A 13,462-nucleotide genomic window follows, 5' to 3' on the forward strand; every position below is an offset into this window, starting at 1 on the left:
TAACCTATCATTATATGAAATGTGTTCAAGAGACAGAATCACACAATATTCTAGGTTTGAAGGCTAGTGAAAATGTCAGGGTGACAGTTAGTAACCCCCCCCCCCCCCCCCCCACACACACACACACTGGTCATTTTAACAGTAAACTCATAAACAACTCTGAAGTGCTTTTCACACAGCACTTAACCTCGGGTTAACGTTTTTTGTTAACCCCATGGTAAAGGCCCGTTTTAATGCTGGGTTATGTTTCAGAGTTGTGAAAAGCGGAACTTATGTCATCTAATTGAGCCAGCATGAGGGAAAAAAAGGTAAATTCACACTTCATCAACAGATTCCAAAAAACAGCAACAGACACCTTTGTTGAGTTTTGTCAGATCATTGCGTTGTCGTCTGTCACCATTGGTCTGGATTGGTTTTCACAGATTAAATGTTGAATCTGTGTTTATCAGGTCTTGAAATGTCTGAGAAATAATGTACTGTACTTTGCTGTCATCGTTGATCTGCGTCTGTTGGTGGCCTTTTGAAAACAAGTTATTTAGCAACATACAACCAATGAAACTTCCTCAATGCTTACCTCATTAAAAATGAATGGGCTTTTTCAGTCAGTGAAACTTTCATGCTGTTTTTAGCACCAATGTCTGAGGAAAACAAACGAGTTAACTGAAGTGATGAAGGGAAATAATTATTATTGCTGTATTTTCTTAAGATGTCTAAGATTTAAGAATCTATGTGGCAACATTTCTATATATAGTCAAGCAATTATTAAACTAAATAGCATACTGTACCAATAAGCTTAATTTAATTTATTTATTTATTTATTTATTTATTTTTTATCCATTGTAGGCGTCAAAACCTATTTCTATTTTACAAATGTGTTAATGTGTTAGCAAAACACTTCCAACCCAAAATTGTTGAGAATAATAGGGGGTTTTGGTAACAGGAATGTATGCACCATGTGAGTGTGACACCATATGCCAGAATGTTGTGCTGAGTGGGAGAGAAATACATGAGTGAAAAATGTATTTTATTCAGAACAGGGGATTTTATAATCACTGCAGGAATATAAAGTACATGTCAACAGCCTATGCCATTTAATGTTGGAGAAAAGTGAAGCCAATGATTTCAATCTTGAACCATTTGACTCCCACATATACAGGAGCAGCAAGAGGATCTGTTTATCAAAGCCCCAGGTGCCAGTGTTTTTCAAAAGTAGAGATCTTAAGCTCCTAGAAACACACAAAAAGGGTCATTAGCTCACTCTACAATTGCAGTAACTCGCCTTTGCAGATGGGCAGTCACTTTTAAAAAGAGAAACCAAGATTAAAGTGGAAAGAACCCCACTGGTAACCCATCTGCATGCCGATAGCGAACTCTCTCTGTATTTTGTTCACGGTGGCACTTAATCCTCTGGTTTTGTGTTTCTTCTTTTTTTTTTTTTTTTTTTTTTTTTTTTAGTTCTGACGTGATGAAATACTCCCTTTTATAACCCCACTCTCTCTCATTCTCACTTGTTTTGAAGATTAGATATTACATCAGGTGGTGTGGTCAAAGTTACAGCATCGGCCCTTTCACAAGACAAACCGCCGACAAATGCACATACATGCACAATCCCAAACCATGCAACCAACCAAAGCACATTAATGATTAAACTCAGGCTATTCATTTGTGCTACTTTGTGAATCAAGTTGTTCTTTATGCTTCGGTCTTGCAATTTCTCACTTTCTGACCTCACTTTATGTGCCTTAATGGTATATAGTATTATTTCCTTGCAAATAACCCCCCGTGAAAAAAATGTAATATGCAATAAATGTGTTTTTAAAAGCCTCTTATAGTGAGAGATTATCCTATAAATTTTTACCTTGCTCCCTTGTGTTCTCTTGATTATGACAGATTTTTGAATATGCAGTTACGATCAGTGGGAGGATTTAAAAGTTTGAATAATGGCACTAATGCTTGTTGCCTTGGCTGCTTTCCTGCAATTCTCCATTTTCAGTAATGGCTGGCAAAGTGAGATCTCCCATGATACCGTCACACTGTTGCTGAGCAGACAGTGCAAGATGACGTGATGAAATACTCCCTTTTTGCGCAGACAGTGCAAGATGGACTGATGACCGTTGTACTTAGAAACACTAAACAAAATTACACTTAAGTTCGAGTTTTTATGTTTATGATAAAATGCTATATTGTTATAGGCCTCAAAAAATTTGATTTTACAGATTTTATCAAACATTTGGATTTATTTGTTTATTTATTTACTTATTATTACTATTTTTAAAAGAAGTTTCCTATGCTCACCTAAACTGCATTCAAAAAATACAGTAAAAAAAAAAAACAATAATATTGTGAAACAGTATTACAATTTAAAAGAACTGTTTTCTATTTAATGCTCTGGGGTCTAAGGGTGTTTCAGGGCCCTGGAGAAGTTTTGACATGACCTGACTCGTGTTTTTTCAGTTATCTTAAAAAACATATTAATAGCTAAAGCCTGATAACACTGTAATCAGCACAAACTGGGCTACAATAATGCAAAAAAAATAAATAAATAAATATAGAGATTCAACTGATTTATAACTCCGATGTGTACGATAAAAAATGACAGAGCATTTTTTGTTCTTTTTGCTCTCATCCGAGAGGCATCGCTGTCTCTACCGTCGACCCTAGGAGGTTAATAATGTCATTTATGCTTGTGATGTCAAAGCTGAATTTTCAACAGCCATAATTCTAGTCTTCTGTGTCACATGATCCTTCAGATATCATCCTAAAATACTGATTTGCTGCTCGATGTTTTTTTTATTTTATTTATTATTATTGTTATGAATGTTGAAAACTGTTTTTACGACTTAATTTGTATGGGGAAACTGAGATGTTTGGGATTCTTTGATTTATTAAAAAAATAAAAAAATAAAAAATAACAACATTTATTTGATGTATAAATTTTTGTAATTACAGATGTCTTTATTTTCCCTTTAGATTAATTTAATGCACTTTTGCTGAAATAAAATATTTATTATTATTATTATTATTATTATTATTATTATTATTATTATTATTAAGAAGCATTCAACAATGAGCATTAAATAAGCATATTAGAATGATTTCTAAAATTCATGAGACACTGACGACTGAATTAATATCTGCTGGAATTTTTTTTTTTTTCAATATATAATTTCACAATAAGTTGTACTGGAATTTGGATCAAATAAATGCAACCTTGGTGTGCATAAGGCACTTCATAAAAAATACAATAAAATAACAATAACAACACATTTTGGGTGGTAGTTTATATACATATATACACATGAACAAGTAGGTCTGACTGTCTAAAATGTTTTATGTGTCTACAACAGAATTGGTCTTAGTTTGTTATATTGTATTTTTGTTGACAATATCTCACTACTGCCATCGGCAGTCCCATGGGTTCTCCTCTAAATGACAGCAGGCTGAAGATGAAAGCTGTGTGCAGCTGACAGAAAACACAGACTTAGAACATGTTTACCATTGCAATTCACAAATGGCAGCATAGCACAGAGACAACTGCTATAAATAATAGTTATGTGCAGACATTAATAAGAAATCCTAAGCATATCTTGTGGTGAAATGTTTCGTGAAAATAACTATAACAGTATTATATTATAGCATATACTATTCATTACATTTTCATTATAAGCATGTCAAGTCGTGCACTAGCCATATCACAAATATCCTGTCAATTTCCCTCACACACACACACACTACACAATCGCAATAATACTGATGACCTTAACAAACTGCATCTTCTCCTACTCACGTGTCAAGAAAGAAAGAAAGAAAAAAAAGAAAAGAAAAGATGAAGTAATTCCAGGGAGACATGATCTCAATGGCCAGGAGTTATTTAAATTAGCACCCCAAAGCTCAAGCCTTTATAATATTTGTCCTCATTGCACATTTAATTGGCTGGTCTATAATTTTTCTTCGAGAATTAAAATTCATTGACTGAGATAACATGGGCATCCACTTAACCTTCACCCTTTTTTTGAAAATTTTAATGACTGCCTTGCTTCAGTGACACCATCAGTGTTTATAGCGCTAACGGCAAGAGCAGTATCTGGAGACTAAAGAGAGAGATCTCATTTATACACACAGCCTGTTCTTGCATTTATTTTCACTCTAAATTACCAGCCCTTCTGTTTGTTAAAGCACCTTGTCTGCATTGAGAAAAGTGAGCGAGGCTTCTGTGGACACAGCCATGTGTGCGTGTGTGTGTGTGTGTGAGAGTTTCTCTCTATTTCACAGCCAGACTGGAGCCCTGGAGTCACACAGGAGGAGGAAATCAGCCCTAACACACAACTGTAATCCATCTTAAAAGCACACTAGATAAGCTGTTTAAAGCGTTCAGAAAACAGGGCCCTCTTGAAACACTCACTCACTCACACACACACACACACACACAGACGCACACACACACACACACACACACACACACACACAATGACATTCTGATGTGCTCCAAGTACAGAATAATTACTGCTCATAAATGCTATGAGAATTGTATTTATATGCTTTTATTATTTTTGTAAGAGTCTATCCTATTTTTTGTCTATGTTATGTTTCATATGTGCCTGTGGGATTAGCAAACTTAACACAGTATTCTTACTATCTATTTTTACATAATAATAGCAGTTTGAAAACGTCTAGGCAGAAAAAAAATAAATAATACACACACACACACACAAATATATATATATATATATATATATATATATATTTATATATATATATATATATATATATATATATATATATATATATCACAAATTGGACCAGCAGCCACTTTTCCAAGTAATACATTATTTAGTTATAACGCTCCTAATTACTTTGCCAGATTTCCCCTGGTAACACACGGGTATATCTGAACTTCTGAAGTTCACTGGCTACTGCGAATTTAGCTGTCATTCAGTTGAAACATCAGGGCCGAGAGTGTCATTCGTTTCCTGTGAAGAATAATCATTACAGGTAGGGTCCCGCTAGCAATTATCTGCTAGGAATTACAAGGTGTCATTGCTACTAAGAAGGAGAGCGAGAGAGAAATGAAGTGGCTTAGAAGTTTCAGTGAAAATGTTGAGCTTGGATCTCTATCTCAGTCTATTCCCTCTGTTATCATTCAGTAGCACCAAAGGAAAGTGTATGTTTGTGAGTAAGAGACTTGGTTATTTCATTTTATGTTGACTGGTAGTAATTTATTCCACCTACTGAGCACTGGCAAGGAATGGAAGCAGAGATAAGACAAATTGATGAGCAGTTGGCTAGGATCTCAGTGACTGTAAAGTCGTAGATGAAGAAGCCTCAGGTCATTAGAATACCGAGGAAATGAAATTGTTCGCAACTTTGAGAAGTCAAACTGTGGGTGCCTCCCCACCGAAAAAGCTGTTAAAGTTGAGCCGGAATCTCAATATGCTTGGATTGTGACAAATAAGAATCTATATCTACTCTATACTCTATTCACACAGCAGAACATTTATGTAATATGTAATGCATTTAAATTAAAGAGCAAACAAAAACTTTTCATATCAGCAGACATTTTTCATACAAAATATCCCTGCAAAATAACTGGATCACTGAGATTTTTTGGTGGAGTAAACCATTTATTCTGAACCAATATTTTTTTCAGTGTTCTATCAGCTTTTACTTACTTAAATCTGCATACATACATATATATATATGAACGAGTCAGTCTTTTGTTCGTTACCTGGCTCGGCTCGGTGTTCATCTTTCCCTCTTCACAGCAGTTCAGTCAGTGTACTGTTTGAGTAAATGAATTACTCCGGGATACTGGTTTGTTTGAACTCAGAGGGAGTGTCAGCCACATTAAAAAAGTTAACATCTTAAGTCATTTGTGGATTAATGCGTATTGAAGACACAAACCATTTAAAACGATTCAGTTCGATTTGGTGAACTGGTTCAAAAAGATCCAGTTACATCGAATGATTCATTTGCGAACCGGATAATCACAAACTGCTTTGTTTTGAACTCTCTCACAACAGACACGGAAGAGAAAAAAATGCTGAATAAAGTCGTCGTTTTTGCTATTTTTGGACCAAAATGTGTTTTCGATGCTTCAAAAAATTCTAACTGACCCTCTGATGTCAAATGGACTACTTTGATGATGTTTTTCTTACCTTTCTGGAAATGGACAGTATACCGTACACACAGCTTCAATGGAGGGTCAGAAAGCTCTCGGACTAAATCAAAAATATTTTAAACTGTGTTCCAAAGATAAACGTAGGTCTCACCAGTTTGGAACGACATGAGGGTGAGTTATTGATTACATAATTTTGATTACCGGGTGAACTAACCCTTTAAACCAGTTGAGATTGAGAAGCTGTCCTCAGCAAAATGTGCTGCACATAGTTTTACATGTGGATTATAATTTTCAGGAACCGAGTTAAACATAAATTGTAACCATTGATCTCTAAGTACAGCGTCCCTGGGAAGGCAAAACAAAGGTGATTGGACTCCGAGATGAAAATAACAGCGTTTCGACGACATGGCGACAAACACAAACGCAACTCTTCCTCTTCTTCGTCGGAGCGCAACAAGACCACGCCCCCTTTTTTGTGTATTCCTGTGGGCGGAGGTTAGTCAAAAAACGGTTCTAGTGATGTCATTACTTCAGGAACTAGAGGGATGTAGTCCAAACGGGTCGTGCGTTGTAGGCAAACTCTGTTAAATAAAATATCTTGCTTGGCATTGGACTTTGAGCTTTAGAATTTTACAGATATTTTTTATACTCTAACAGCAACATTACACACTAACTAAAGTTTGAAACATCACAAAGAACGGAACCTTTAAATGTATTTTCTAATAAAATTACAATGTTTTCTAACTTCAGATGCATTTAAACCTGTTGTAGTGGACTCCAACACAAAATTAGGACACTCTAAAATACCATATGACCTTTTTTACTTTTTCCAAAAAGTGTGAATTATCTTTTGAGTCAAATTCGTACATTTAAACATTGAATTGGAATAATGAGAGATTTGGGCTGTTAACAAGTAAATGTCATTATCAATAAAACATTTTATTTTGGCAATACAGACATAAGCTGCTCATGAAATGGCATGAAATTAATGAAATGTGAAATTAAAACTGCCAGTAGGTGGCAGCAAGTCACTGTTAATAAGTGAGTCATTGCGATTGAACCAAATAATTTTAAACGGTTGATTCATTCAGGAATAAAACACTGCCATGTTGATCAAAGACGCAAAACAGTGCCATGGCTGTGTTTGAAATAATTTTTGTTGGCGAAATCAGTGCCGTTGTCCTGACATTTTATCCTACCCTGTCAGATTTTCCTACCAGGTTTTACTGCGCATGCGCACATAAATATTGCGTCCTTTTTCTCATGCTAAACAACAATATTTAATGTATCTGCATTACTGTAAGGGTAGGTGTAGACTTTAATAAAAACACAATCTAATTGGTAGAAAATAATATTTATTGTTGGTTTCCTGTAGCTGTATCCCTTCTAGCTACAACCGCGACACATAACACATAATTACTGTATTTGCAGTACTGTAAGGGTAGGTTTAGGGTTGTGGTAGGTGTAGATGTTAAAAAACCTTAACTTTACAGTAGCATTTTTCGTTGTCGAATTGTACTACCCACTGTTGTAGTGGGAAGTTGGAAAATCTGACAGGGTAGGACAAATCGAGAGAACACCGGAAGTGGAAAAAAAGAAGAAGTGCCGGTACTCCACCTGCCCCCACCTCCCATTTATTTATTTATTTATTTTTTTGTCACTTAAGTTTTAATCAGGCTATTTGTTTGGTCAGATAAGAAGAAAAAAAAAACTTTTTAAACTAGCTTGAAGGCTGATCCGCTGTATTACTGTCATTATTATTATTGACAACATTAAGAAGGTAATTCAACGTGTATTCTGCTACAACATCACTCTCTGATGGTGAAGTAACTACCACGGGGATAAAAAAATCTACAGTCAGTACAATGATTGTAAACAGTCATTAGGTCCATCAGACTGAAGATATTTTAGCGGTAATGTGACCAAAAATATTTAAGACCCATCAAATACGAATTTAAGACAACTTTAAGACTTTTTAAGGCCTTATTAGGAAAACGTTATTTAAAACATTTTAAGACTTTTTAAGGCCTCGCGGACAACCTGATATACAGTATGTCATATTTTCACTGCTCAGTGCCCAGCAAGCTTTGTTTCTAGGAGTCAGTAAACCTGAACCTTTAAAAAAAATAAAATTCTGAAGAACGGGTGTAAACTATGGTGATTTAAAAATATTGGTACATGACCTCATTAGTTTTAACTGCATGTCAGTGTTGATTATTATAGTCAGTGTAGCAGCACTCCATCAACAATAATATTTAAAACAGTTTGAAAATATATATTTAACCAGATTCTATCATACAGCACATATCCATGTGTGATCTATCAATGAAAAGTCAATGAAAAAAAATGTAAACATAAACATAAACATTTAAAAAAAAAAAAAAAAGATTCAAATACAATCTGGCATTGCATACAGGTTTGATTCTGTTTCGGGAGCACAGGGATTTCACTTCCACAGCAGTTGCCTTTCAGTACCATTTATAATGCTGTTCTCCTTCATACACTCCAAATTCCACCAAAGTAAATGAGCAGACAGAGATGCTTTGATCTGGTTCTGATTTCTGTCTAAATTTTCATCCCACAACAAAGGAGAGAGGGGGAGAAACAGGTAAACCCTGGCCTTTTGATCTCCACCCTATAGTGGAGGCTCGCTTGAGTGCAGATGAGAGAACAAGGTTACAGGAGAGGACTGTGCTGTCAAGAACATCCAGCTAAGAGGCTTCCAGGTCTCTGGGGCCTCTATCCATCTTTACATGAATCCACATTTGCTCAAAGACATTGAATCCATAGACTGACCTCTAACCAGCAACTCAGACTTTACCTGCAAGCTGATGTGGTATATTTCTCTGGCTCAGAATAATACTTCCATCCTGGAATAAACAGATTTTCAATGATTTAAATGAGCAAACATTAATATGACTCCATATGCTGAAGTGTTTCATGTCTTGTTTGGAATCTTCTGTGCTGGCTGCCATAATTCAAGATAGACCCTCCGAGATTCTTTGTGGATTGATTTGGCATTTTGATGTTGCCCAGAATCGGCCATTGTGTGTCACACAATGAGGCTGATTCATCCAAAAACTCAATTTCACTTTTCAGCCCAAATGAGATTGGGTGTGAGCAAAGGCAATGAGGTCAGTGTGAAAAATAATCTCGTAAGCCATAATGTTCCTCATACATATTTGAAATATGTGAATGTAATTTGAGAGGGAAGTATGCTTAATCTATTCTTTGATGTTAGATGGCAAATCCATCCCCACCTGTCAAGATACTAATCAATTTCATTCTTTTTTTCTTTCTTTTTTCAATGCGGGAGAAACCAAGTAAAGATTGAATAGTTTTTGTTTGTAGTTGAATAGTTTTTTTTTTTTTTTTTTTTTTTTTTTTTACATTGTCTTCGGGGCCCTTAAAAGCATGTTAAACACTGAATATAACACACATTTTAAATGATTTTGGCTATGCAAAGTCATTGCTGAATGTGGGATTACAGATGTATTTGCACGGACAAGATAGAAAAAAAGAAAAAAAAAAACCTGGCAATCAGAGAACACACAGCAGCAGGAAAGCATAGATGTGCTGTTAGGAACATGCTGAACAGGGCTCCAAACTAAAGAAATCGCGTAAGGAGCCATTGGCTCCTATGAGAAAAAAAAAAACGTGCCAAATATTTTATAGGTGCCACAGAATAAACGTGTTTTATTTATTATTATTATTATTATTATTACATTTTAACATTTCAATCATACTGTCATGTGTTTATTTCTCATCTTTTCTTGTAGATGACCTGGGAACTAAGGTTCACTTAAAGTGGGAAATAAATGTCTTTTCCAACTTGAAATATACAGTCACAAAGAAATGTTCATGATTTGTACCAGTATCATGGACCATAAGCATCACTTGGCCACTGAGTGTAGTTTGGGCTCATCCTCTGTGAGTCCTGTAAATGTTGTCATACACTCTTAAAAATAAAGTTGCTTTATGGTGCCATAGAAGAACCTTTTTTTTTGTCTAAATGGTTTCATAAAGAACATTTAACATCTGAATAACCTTTACATATAACAAAAGGTTCTTTGTTGGCGAAAGAAGGTTCTTCAGATTATAAAAGGTTGAGAAAGAGATAGTTTTTCAAAGAACTTTTGACTGAATGGTTCTTTGTGGCACCAAAAATGGTTCGGTGAAGAACGTTGTAAGCGCCTTTTTTCTTTTCTCACATTTTTCTTTTTAAGAGGGTATGTCTTTCACACTTTCAGTTTGTTTTTCTTAATTAGTAAAATGCTATTTTATATGAGAGGGTTGAATCATGTGTAGACAACAGCTTAAGTAAAAATGGTAAAAAAAATTAATATTTACAAGCTTTGCACGTTTTTTACGCGCAGTTTGAAACACTAAATGCTTTTAAACGAGACATTTCTGTAAGTTGTACTGTAGGCTCTCTTATAAAATAGCCTACCTTTTGATATTAATTCATGTTCATTATGTACTATAGTAGTAAAGAGAAAGATTAAATGGATTATTTGCTTCTTGAACTGAGGCGCTAAAGCGGTTGCGCCTGCCGCATTAAATAGCACCAAAAAACCAAACTGTATTTATTGTTTCTATTTCATTATGAATTTAGAATAATTTTAAAGCTGATACTTTGTTTTAAAAATTTAACAAAACAAAGCTTTTTTGAAATTACTGGATGGCAATTGCGCTTCAAATAATGAAGTTCACGCATTAAAAGAACACAGCATAGACCTAAAATCTTGTTAAGAAGAAGCCATTTTATTAATGATTATAAATTAAATTGTTAACAATACTGCCAATACCCACACAGCTGACAGCTTTACCTGTTGTAGTTTGTTCAAGTTGTGCACGAAATAGATGCTGCTTTTTCTCACTTTCACGTCTTACATCTCCATCATTCCGATCTATCTCAAACTGCTCAACTGAGGTGCGTTTCTCAGGTGTGTGTGAGATGAGGACAGTTTTAAACTATTTTTTCCACTAAAACTTTGATGCGCATCATCTCAGTTTAATACGCGAACATAACAAAAGATGTGATTTCAAAACAATCAGGAAAAAATACATTACATGCAAAAATTTAAGTTATAACATGTAAATACGTAGGCCTAGTTGCCAGTGTCAACCTCAGCAAAAACTTCACTCGCAATTTAAATGTTTTTGGTTGCAAATGCAACCGTTGTAATCGCAGTTTGGAGCTCTGCTGAATGTGTTTCAGTGATCATCTGGACATCCATTGGACTATCCATCTGGTATTTCCAGATTTGCAAGCCATTATCAAACTAACTTTGATTTCCAGATGATTATATCAACTAGATTCACAGCTTCCCAGAAACATATTAGTCCTTTCATTCGGTAATATGAAAGATTGTATAAGTCACAAACAACTTTACCAGACTTGTGCAAAACCAATTGGTAGACATTACGGTGGCAGATGAGAAATGGGTTCTTCAAAACCTTGCACCACTCAGATCCAACTCCATTTTCTGGATTGCATATTGTCTAGATACTAAACAGATTATGAGGGTTTTACTTTGAGTGGCATTTAGAGACTGTTCTTAGCACCAAAACAATGAAGTGCTTGTAATATTCATTTATTTGTCAAAATGATGCATTTTAGAGTTATCTTTGAGCATCACAGATGCTCATGCCACTGCCAGTATCACACAAATGTGTTTCTAAAGAAAAACACCAAAACACAGTCTGGTTGTTTATCATCAGAACGATGGTACAAAACACCAGATATCCGTGATGGTTTAGCAGCAGGTGCGAAAACAGACCTGAAACAGACTGCTAGTAATCTAGTAATCTGGTCTAGTGTTTCAAGCTTTTCCAAGAGGAATATACGGTCTCATTCATCAAGGCTGACAGACTATATCTAAGCACCTGAGAGCTGCCATCCAATATCATATACTCAAATCCATTCTCATCCAGACACGCCGAGGGTCACATCATAGCCCCTTTCACAGGGTGACTCCCTCACACACAATCTTAACGGTCACTATATCACTAGTCTTTTCACATTTTTCTCAGTTATATCTCTATTCTGGCCATATGACATTAAAAATATACATTAAGATAATGATGATGATATTAGCACTGAAGACAGATGACAGAAATAATGTCATAATAATGATATGTCACTTAATAATGAACAAGAGTTTTGCGTTTTTACCTCATTAGTGTATTCTAGATCAATCGTTAATTTATTGTTGTTTCAAAAACAAAGACTGAAAAATAACATAGCTAATCATTTCACTGCTATTCAAGACTATATCAATTTTCAGTTTGTAAGTCGATCATGACTGGGTTTTTACAAATCAATGATCTTTTATCTAATAAATGCAAATGCATTTAAATAAAGAGTAAGCAAAATAAAATGCACAACTGGGTTTTTGTTGCACCAACTATGCAGAAACAAAAGCAGAATATGCACAACATGAAAATCATTATTATTTGTTTAGGACGGTGCAAGTCTAGCTGGACTGGAGATTTGCCAAGTTGATGGGGAGACATCCACGAGGATGTAACTGCTTTACTCACCAGCTCCATCTTTTAGTATCGGGAACTTGGACCAGTTTCTCTTAAATCCAACAAGCACGCTTCATCTACTTTAAAACATCTCTTGCTAAATAAATAAATAATAAAAAAGAATCATTTGTTGCATTCTTTTCCAGGGCTAATGCTCAGCCACTATAAGCAACAAAGAAAGTCTCTTGCATGTCTCACTCAAGTTAGAGGAGAGTACATGGGGGACTAATTATGCTGGCACAACCTCAACACTCAGTGGGAGAAATTTCTCTCTTGTGGAGAGTTCTGGGTACAGTTAGGCGCCCACTGGTCTGAAACACTGGAATGGGGCATAAAGAAAAAATCATTTGTGGCTCTACCGATCATTTGACTAATGGCTTCCATAGTATTGTAATCAAAGCATATAAAAAGTTTTGAATCAAAAAGTTCAAAAGAAAGAAAACATTTTAGATGAGATACCATATTACACATTTAAATGCTTCTGAAATGTCATAACGTGTGTTGAAAATCCATCCTACTAAAAATTACCTCATATAGTGCAAAAGAACAAACAATTAAAATGCAAAACAGGCCCTAGCATGAGGTTTCACAACACGACAGCAACCATCTCCTCATTTTTTACACTCTGTTTTGTTTGTTTCACCTCTTGGGCAGCTTTCAGATGAGAAAATATTTTGCATCATGACCCTGATCAAAATGCAGCTGACATTGTGGAGAACAATGCCAGTGCATTTAAATGGACGACGCGTGCGGTGGCTGAAGAATGGCACTAAATGAAACAGGCTTCAAAGCAGGGTGGCTCAGCCTGCC

The 13,462-nt window shown here is 35.4% G+C and overlaps 1 long non-coding RNA gene across 1 annotated transcript; it reads right to left on the reverse strand.

Moving 5' to 3' along the window:
- Positions 1 to 1,007: 1,007 nt before the first annotated feature.
- LOC132114633 (uncharacterized) lies at positions 1,008 to 12,837 on the reverse strand. Its single transcript, XR_009425339.1, has 2 exons — positions 12,665 to 12,837; positions 1,008 to 1,226 (listed from the first exon to the last, which is right to left on the reverse strand). It is a non-coding gene; the product is annotated as an uncharacterized LOC132114633 (long non-coding RNA).
- Between the last annotated feature and the right edge of the window lie 625 nt (positions 12,838 to 13,462).

This window comes from Carassius carassius, chromosome 3, assembly GCF_963082965.1.
Source record: "Carassius carassius chromosome 3, fCarCar2.1, whole genome shotgun sequence".
Classification (NCBI taxonomy): domain Eukaryota; kingdom Metazoa; phylum Chordata; class Actinopteri; order Cypriniformes; family Cyprinidae; genus Carassius; species Carassius carassius.